The 10,078-nt window shown below is 41.4% G+C and overlaps 1 pseudogene; it reads right to left on the reverse strand.

Moving 5' to 3' along the window:
• Positions 1-4,036: 4,036 nt before the first annotated feature.
• Positions 4,037-6,571, reverse strand: LOC146385503 (uncharacterized; annotated as a pseudogene).
• Positions 6,572-10,078: the final 3,507 nt, after the last annotated feature.

Raw genomic sequence — 10,078 nt, forward strand, 5'->3', positions numbered from 1 at the left:
TGAATGATTGCTGGTAACAGTTTCTATACATTAGTATGTACGAAGGGTATGTTGTGACTTACCTTAAAAATTACAGTGGTCCCTCGCTAATAACGCGGTTCACCTTTCACCTCGCTGTTTCGCAGATTTTTTAGTGCAAGTTTGCATGCTTATTTTTTCTTACGTCACATTGTGTCCTGCGTCCTGATCGCTGCAGACGATCTCCTCCGTGCCGTCTGTCCTGTACAGTACAGAATCGCTGCATCGATCACTAGCAGTGTGACTCTGAAGTGCAGTACTGTATGTCCACGATGTCCACGAAACGTTTTGCACCGTCAAAAAATAAAATTGGCTACTTGATTTCACCTATCGCTGGTTATTTTTAGAACATAACACCCGCGATAAACGAGGGACAGCTGAGAAATATAACATTTGAATCCATTTTCTCTTTTGCCCTGAGGCGCGGGGAAAAAATATCGACAAGTCGATGAACATCATTTACAGATATATTGGGTAAATGCCCAAGACATCTATAGAAATGTAAATCGCCGCTTGATTCATTCATTTGCTTAACTTGTTTTGGACCGTAAACCGGGCGCGGATAGGACACCGGAAACAAAGCTCCCCACAGGAGTTTCCGCACCAGAAGTAGCATATGCTAACGTGCACATAGTCAATTTAGGTAAATTCACCTCATATTTAAAGTCTCATTTAAAGATCTGGGGGTTATTTTAGAGTCTGAGGTTTTCTTTGACGCACTGTTTTTTTGTTTCTGTTGTCAAAATAGCTACTACAAGTTAAGAACCACTGCCAACTCATTTCATTTTTAGATGTGGAAAAAGTCACTCATCTACTTATTACTATATGTCTGCATTACTGTAACTCTTAAAGTATCTTTTAACATACAATAATTTAATAAGGTAATTAAATCAAGATGGAAAATTAAGCAGGAAAACTGCTTACTGACTCCAACTTATCTTACAAAATATGGCACATACTACACACACACACACACACACACACACACACACACACACACACACACACACACACACATACACACACACACAGCCCCTAAACTTTGACAGAAAATAAGAAGCGTGGGGTGACTTCATAGTATGACCATGTCCACTTACATGGATGTAATTTTCTGCTAAATATAGATAAAACTGAGGTTATTGTACTCTGCCCTGAAAATCTTAGAAATATTGTATCTAACCAGATACTTACTGTGGATGGTACGGAGCAAAAGTTTTGCGAGATCCCAAGTTAGTTTTGTGAGATTCCGAGTTAGCAAAACTTTTGCGAGATCTCGTCTTAATTTTTTTTTCTCCCATGTCCCCTGCGGGGCTCCGTAGGATGGCATTACCTTGGCCTCCAGTAACACTGTGAGGAACTTTGAAGTAATTTTTGACCAGGATATGTCCTTCAATGCACATATTCAATAAATATGTAGGACTGATTTCTTTCATTTGTGCAATATCTCAACAATTCGAAATATCCTGTCTCAGAGTGACGCTGAAAAACTAGTTTGTGTATTTATTTCTTCTAGGCTAAACTCCTGTTATTCATTATTATCAGGATGTCCTAAAGCTACCTGAAAAGTCTTCAGTTGATCCAAAAAAAACTCCTATATTGACTTCATTTCATTGGCTCCCTGTTAAATCCAGAATTGAATTCAAAATCCTCACATACAAGGTCTGGAATAATCAGGCTCCATCTTATCTTACTGACCTTATAGTACCATATCACCCCATTAGAGCAGCTCGCCTTTGAACTGCAGGCTTACTTGTTGTTCCTAGAGTATTTAAAAGTAGAATGGTTGGCAGAGCCTTCGGTTTTCCAGCCCATTTTTTATGGAACCAGCTTCCATGGAACACGTGGATCTACATCAAAATGATATTTGCGACGAAGGGGGAAAATGCGCTGGATCTTGTTTACACAAACATTCCCCGTGCTGCAGAGTTTGCGTGCTTCATTAACAAGCTGTATTGCCTGATCTTCAGTGTCAACACTTGCTAGTCAGAGGTCAATGAAGAAGTTGGTCTTGATGAACTTGATGGTTTCTTCATCAAAACTTCCTTCTCCTTCAACTGCAAGATGCTTGAGGCCATAGTTGGCAAAACCTGGAGAAGATGCTGCTCCAAATAAGTGTACCTTCATCCCGTAGACAGTGAATGGAGTTTCAAGGTCACTGGTCTCCCACCACAAGAACCATAGGTAATCGTGGTCACAAGCATGCACATGGAATTGGTAGAACGATATCACACATGAAAGTTCCCTGGGCCTCTTTGGAAGCGACACAAGACTCCGAGCAAGGTGTTTGTTAGCTCTGGACCAGTCAGGAGATGGTCATTTAGTGAAGTGCCTTGGAACTTGGCAGAGGCATCAAAGACGATACGAATCTTTCCAGGTTTTTGTGGATGATACACACCATGGTGTGGGATGTACTAAGCTGGTGTCTTGACAATGTGTTGCTCTGGGACCTTTTCAGCATCTCCATGGGCTAGGATCTCATCCATGAATTTCTTATAGTCCATGTAGTACTACTTGTTCCTCTTGAGCCTTTTTTCTAAATATTTGAGACGATGAATAGCACATGCCTTGTTGTTCGGCAGGTTAGGCCTTTCACTCTTGAATGGGAGTGGCATCTCAAAATGACTAGCCTCCTTGTGCCTAATGCCAGTCTTATCTTTGTTAGAAATTTGAGATCTTCTTGAGAGACCTTTGTATCTTCTGCTGTTTCTCAACAAAGTCAGACTCCAACACCTTTAGGACCTCTGTGGAAGAGATCATTTCCTTTATTTGAGTTCTGTAGACATAGTGAACCTTGTTGGTGAGGTTTGAAGAGGGCTGAATGTCAGGCACCACTTCCTTCACAATGACTTGGTGACTTACTCCGAAGGCATCTCCATAATCGAGACATGGATTTCCATAACCCACAATACTCCATCCCAGATCAGTTCTTTGTGCGAACGGCTGATTTTCCTTTCCAGACACAACCTCACGAGAAACAAGTGCTTGGGGGCAGTTGTACCCAATCAGCAGACCAACATCACAGCTTTGAAGTGGAGCGATCTCACTTGCAATGCATTTGAGATGAGGTCATGTCTGAATGTGATCTCGGTTTGCGGGTATACAATCTCTGGCATATGTTACTGGTAGGAAAATGGTCTTGAGTAGAACCCTCTGACTTGTAGACCTGAGAGCTTGCAACAGGACACAACTGTGTTTCTTGAAGACATGGTAGTGAGGTTTAGCTGAGTCGATTCACCTTTGATATGCAGAGCTTGTGCCGTTTCTTCAAGAATAAAGGTTGTATCGCTCTGTGTATCAAGGAGTGCGTACACAAGAATTTCATGCTCTGGCTCACCTTTGGTTGAAACCCATACTGGAATAATGGAAGATGTGTGAGTGTTGTCAACATTCTGTGTGACTCTGTTAGAAGTTGCTTCACTTGTTGTTGGTGTGACACTGTCATCTTGTGAGACGTCTGAGTTCGTTTGTCTTGTCCTGTCACTGTTCTTGGTTTGATTTCTCCTTGTTCTCTCTTCCTTAGTACGATTGTCATGAAGACATGTTGGATGCCTTTTATTACATGTGTCACAGGTTTCTCTGCTTTCACAATCCTTGGAGCAATGACCAGATTTCAGATGGCCAAAACATAACTTTTTGTCTTGAGCAAACTTTAGTCTCTACAATGCTCTCACTTTTGAACCTTCTACACTTAAGTAGGCTGTGACCCGACCTTTCACAGTACACACAACTAGCACTAACAGTTCTTTCATTTGAGTTAATTGCTAGCACCTTTGCTACATTGCTTCTGTTCCCCTTCAATTTCACTTGGCTTGAGAGCAAAGAGAGATGTTATAGGATTACAGGCACTTCAAACCCCTTCATTTGCGACATGGCTGTCTTGCAGCAGCAAAGGAAGTCAGCAAATGCTTGAAGTTCCATACTGCCTTTAGAGCTTATCTTAGGCCATGCGCCAAGTTTGTATCTGAAGGCCTTGGCTACGAGGAAGGGATTGCCATACCTCTCTTTGAGAACTGCCCATGCTGCATAGTATGCAGCCTCTGTGCCAAGTGGGAAGTAGCCTTCTATTGCCTTACTTGCAGGTCCACTTACATATTTTCTCAGGTAATAAGTCTTCTCTTCAACTGGTATATTTTTCCTGTCGATCAGAGTCTGAAAGGAAATTTTCCAATCATTATATCTGATAGGATTGCCACTGAATATTGTTGGCTCTGGTACCGGAAGACGACTTGCATTAAGAGACACTGCAAATGCTTTAACCAGATCTTCTGTGTTCACCTCTCGTTGCGGTGGCGAGGAACACCGTTTGATATGCTGGTCATTGTTTTCAGACTTGACTTCATTTTTCTTGTCAGATCTGTGGTGAAGTAGGTTGTATATTTCTTCATCTGAACATTCACTTTATTCATACACCTGCTGTCGAGCCTTTGCTGCAATCAGCTTTTTTACAGTAACAAGTCGTTCTACTTCTCTGCGCTTAGCTTCTAGAGCCTTTTGTCTTTGTGCTATTTCTGCTTCTTGTCTTTCAGTTTTCTTCATATGGATTTCTTGTTCAAGCAGAACTTGCAGAGCAGCCTCATTTGCTGCAACTTTAGCAGCTGCATCTTGTCTTTTAGCTGAGAGCCTGCTGGAGTGTCTGGAGGAAACCCTTGAATGAGGAGAGAGGTTAGTGTGGTGTGACTTAACACTCATCCTGTCTGAGGCTAACTTAAGCATAGACTCAGTCTCCTTCCATTGTTCATCCCTATGACTTTCCACATCTGAGGCTACTGACTTAGGTAAAGACTCAGTATCCTTCCAATGTTCTTCATCTCTTTGAACCTCCACTGTACTTGGGCTTGGGCACTTTCTTACAGATTCAACAATTGTCTTTGTTATGGCTTCACACATATCCATCCTCCATCTTGTGTCATTATCTGGAGATTCAATACGTCTCAACTCAACGTAGGCAGCATTCACAACCTTAGAAGCACTCAGAACCTTGGAAACATGTTCTTGTAGCAGATCCTTTGAGCACTGACCATCTATAGCTCCTTTGGCATCCTTAATGACAACGTTGACACTGCAGGTCTTAATGCTCAATTCCTATTTTTTGATCAAATCCGATTTTTTTGTCTGCTTGTTCACACCACAAATAAAATGTGACAGCAAACGCGCTCTAGTGTGAACCCTCAAAGCGGCCCGCATGCGCAAAAGAAGACATCACGTACAACGCGCTCTGTTTAGACCCAGACCAAACAGTACTGTTTGACTGATGGCCCTTAATATAAAGACTTATTTCTGACTTTACGTTTCCCAATTTTGCTTTAAGTTATAAAGTTATTTTTTTTATTTACATATGGCCTAATAATGATCCTTATTGCTGTTTTAGACAGGAGCAGTGCTTCAAAGGATAGTTGATTTCTGTCAGAATCTGCAGATTATACAGTACAAATAAAATGTCCACGTTTCTCCAACGTTGTCTTCCCAACAGTTTCACTGGATGGCCAAGAAGCATTCACAATGTCTTCTCGGGCACTTCTCCGGCGCTGATAATTGGCGTCTGTCTTGTGTCAGTGACGTAAAAGACGGATTTAATGCGACATGACCGTTCAAACAGCAGTCGCTTTCTAAAACATCAGATATGTATCAGATTCAGTACCACATACAAAAGTGACCCAGATTGGATTTGAAAATATCGGATTTGTGCTGTTCACACTGTCATACCATGATAGGATATGGGTCACATAGGTTCAAAAAAGTCGGATTTGATGCGCTTTTGCCTGCAGTGTGAATGTAGCCTATGTGCTTATCGTACAGTTCTTTGCCCTTTTCCGTCAACGTACGGACTCGTTGGCTCTGTCGTGCTCTTTGTGATAGTAGAAACATCATCAGCTGTGCCTTCAACTGCTTGTAGTTGCTCATCTGCAGAAAGTTGTTCCACATCACCCTTTTCACTGATTTCTGGATTAGTCTCAAACTCTGCCATTGTTGGAGGGGTTTGTTTGTTTTTTTTAATTTGTATACTTAGCCTTAATGTAAACGTTAATGCAGCAGCTTAAATTTGATTTGGTAGTTGAGGAGCAAATGAATATTAATCTCAGCTTACTGTTACAACTTTAAAGCACAGTAATTACTGTTACTCCTTAAACATCACTTAACATGTATACTTAAGTCACCTTAGCTATAAGTCACCATTACATATCTTGTCCAAGCCAGTAATACTGTTTCTTACAGCAACTGCTGAAACCCACCATATGCACAATGCACAGGTTACTCATCACACATTAATTTAACACCGTATGAATACCAGTCACTTAAACAGTAGAAATGTAAACAGTGAGAAAAAAATTATTCCAGTCCTTTGCTCATTTATAACATAATGGACCCAAAATAAATAAATGTACAAAAAATATGTCATTCTGTAACAATTGATTTAAATAGACCTCTAATGCATTTGCCATATCTGGCTTTTTGACATGTATCACTGAACAATCCCAACAGTCAGGAAGGAGTTTTCTTCAGTATCCAAAACTTGCTACAAACAGTGTAGGGTAACAGGTAATCAATACGGAACAAATTTCTCTCTTGCTCATAATTCGATAGGAACATTTCTATGATCACCAAAGTGGTTCTGGTTACCTGGCATGGAGATTGAAAACTGTGCAGCGCAACTCTACTGAAGAGATGCAGAAACCAAGGTCAGCTTTTCAAGACAGCCCCAAAATTCTTCACAACTTATGTTCAAATGCGAGACAGTTGTCAGGTGATGACTGCAAGGAAGCTATGTCAGTGATGAGGCACTCAACTGACATGAAACTTGTCAAAGAGAAAATGAAGGTGACATTTCAACATGGGCAAAAAGTGATTCAAGATCCAGCCACAGCTTCTTCTGTCCTGGACCTTTTCCCAAGATTTCTGGATACACCTGGCTTGGTAAGGCATAAAATGGTTTACTGACAGCTTTGTGGTTCCTTTGTTTGTTTGCCCTGGGAACAGCGAGGGCCAAACTGTCTCAAGACATCAGTGCAGCAAAGCAAGTACACGGCAGAAGAATCCATGGCCACTTCCTAGACAGTTGCATGTAGCAGGGCATCAAGGCCATCAGCAACTACAAGAAGACAGCTGGCGTTGATGGTGATGCCTCGCTAACAGATGCACTGAACAACTTCTATGCACGGTTTGATGCTCAGAATGACGTATTGGTGAGGAAGCCCAGAGGAGCAAATTTTAGCAGAATGCTCAGTCTTTTGCACAACCCACTGGCATTGTCACACTTTCTGTGTCTGCACTGCCATGTGTCTGTATCATTTTGTTTTTTCTGGTGTTACACTGTCTTTGTCTTGTTTTGTTTTTTGTTTTTTTCAATTTTTGCACACTTGCCCTCTATGTAGCCCCGTGTTGATTGTCTGTTACATGTTATATGTAGCACCACAGTCTTGGAGGAATGTTGTACATACTGCACATGGTTGTATTGTGGTCATATTGTCGTATTGTACTTCTGTTGTACTTCTGCACATGGTTGAAATGACAATAAAGCCACTTGACTTGACTTGACTTCCAGTTTGGATGCAGTAGACAAACACTAGCTCTACTTTTAAGATTAGGCTTAAAACTGGGGGATTCCCATGATGCATTCATTTCTTCTTCAGTCATCTTTCTCAATCACTATGTGTTAATATAGCTCTCTGCATTAAATCATACTTGTTATTAATCTCTGTCTCTCTTCCACAGCATGTCTTTTATCCTGTCTTCCTTCTCTCACCCCAACCGGTCGCAGCAGATGGCTGACCCTTCCTGAGCCTGGTTCTGCTGGAGGTTTCTTCCTGTTAAAAGAGAGTTTTCCCTTCCCACTGTCGCCAAAGTGCTTGCTCATAGGGAGTCATATGCTTGTTGGGTTTTTCTCTATATAATAATAATGGATTACATTTATATAGCGCTTTTCGAGACCCTCAAAGCGCTTTACAATTCCACTATTCATTCACTCTCACATTCACACACTGGTGGAGGCAAGCTAAAGTTGCAGCCACACCCTGGGGCAGACTGGCAGAAGCAAGGCTGCCATATCGCGCCATCGGCCCCTCTGGCCAACACCAGTAGGCGGTAGGTGAAGTGTCTTGCCCAAGGACACAACGACCAAGACAGACAGAGGAGGGGATCAAACCGGCAACCCTACAGTTACAAGATGACCTTCCCAATCCCCTGAACCACGGTCGCAATACTACAATAATATGTGTATTATTGTAGGGTCTATGTCAGCGGTCCCCAACCTTTTTTGCGCCACGGACCGGTTTATGCCCAACAATATTTTCACGGACCGGCCTTTAAGGTGTCGCGGATAAATACAACAAAATAAAACTAGTACCGGTACCGAAAAAAGAAGATTTATTCATAACATACGTGAAAAGACCCAACGATAAAAACGATAACAAAATAACGCTCAAAACCGAAAAAAACCCTGAAAACCATACATTTCACACCTGAGCCTCAACTCTCGCGGCCCGGTACCAAACGACTCACGGACCGGTACCGGTCCGAGGCCCGGGGATTGGGGACCGCTGGTCTACGTTACAATATAAAGTACCTTGAGGGAACTGTTGTTGTGATTTGGCGCTGTATAAATAAAACTGTGAAAAATTCATATTTTGTAGTAGGAAAGTTGCTGCCACTCAGGCTGAAACTATTTTTTAATACGACTTTTCACTTGATAAGCTTTTCTTTGAAACCTTCACGTCTGCCTTCCTAACACTCCTCTCAGTGGCTTTAGTCGTCATAGCAACCGGTCCCCGCAGGTGCACAGTGAAGTCATGTTTTCTCTTTCAGGTTTTATGTTATGATACCGCAGTTTTGTCCGTTTCCATATGTATGTAGAGCCTATGGAGACGGGTATTCAGCTTACACAAGCGTGCTCCCGTGCCGTTCTTTTGAAATCCAACAACGCATAGTTTGGCATAGGCTGAATGCTGATTGGTTGATAAGTGGGCCAAAGCAGACCCGAGAAACACGATCCGTTCTGCCATGTGCTCATGTCCTTATCTTTCACAATAAAAGCCCCAGAGTCCTGAATGCTTTACAGTTTGACTAAACCCATCACCCTGATAAGAAGCTGAATTTAATAGCTTACAAAGGTGAAGAGATTTGCAAGAGATTCTGGGGTATACATAAGAACCACATTATTGATTTAGAGTTATGAAATGAAAGACAGTAAATGATGTAACAGATTGGTGGCAGATGGAAGGGCATTAAAAGTGGTCATCTTTCCAAAGACAAGAGCAATATTAAATGTCAACAGGGTAACTGACTGAAATTAATATTTACCACATGTCAGAATAATTTATTAAATAAAATGTCTATTTGTGGTTGAGGTTCTGATCAAAATGTTTCAACAGTGACATCTGCAGGCTAGATGAGGTAGGGCAAGCCATGTGATTGTGCAGACAAGACTGGACTCTCACCTCTTCGGGATGTCATCTCTTACATGAATATTATGGACTTCCGTTTTTTCCATGCTAATACGTATTCTATAAGCTGTGAAGGACTGTTAAATTAGGAGAGAATGGATTTTGAAGGGTGCATTCATCAGCAACAAAGCACTGCTGTGGGAAGGAAAGTGCTGCTTTTGTGGCAGAGCTGCAGGCCTCTCTGCCATAGCATTGGCACTGGATTTTGATATTGACAATGGACTGTTTCACTGTTATTTTGGCTGTGTATTGTGATAGTCTATCCATTGATGTAAACACCAGTCCAAACTGTAACTTATCAAATAAAAAAAGCATCTAACACATGAGAGAGAAAGAGACTGGTGGATGAGCTACAATGGCTTACATCAACAGAGAGAGCACTTTACTTTCATTAACCTATATTAATAGAAACTGCCTATACATTCAGAAAGAAAAAATGAAAGGTTTTTCTACTTTTGAGTGGAAATAAATAATGTACTTACTGTATTAAGTCCTTTCATCCTCATGCTAACCCTTTACTCACATTCTGTGCAGCCAGAAGCTACCAGAAAAACATCCATTAATTAGAGAGGACCTATTTGTTAACAGTTCAGTTTTTGTCCGCTCAGTGTGCAAATATCTCA

The sequence above is a fragment of the Perissodus microlepis genome, chromosome 6 (genome assembly GCF_051167445.1).
Source record: "Perissodus microlepis isolate ML-2025 ecotype Zambia chromosome 6, ASM5116744v1, whole genome shotgun sequence".
NCBI lineage: Eukaryota > Metazoa > Chordata > Actinopteri > Cichliformes > Cichlidae > Perissodus > Perissodus microlepis.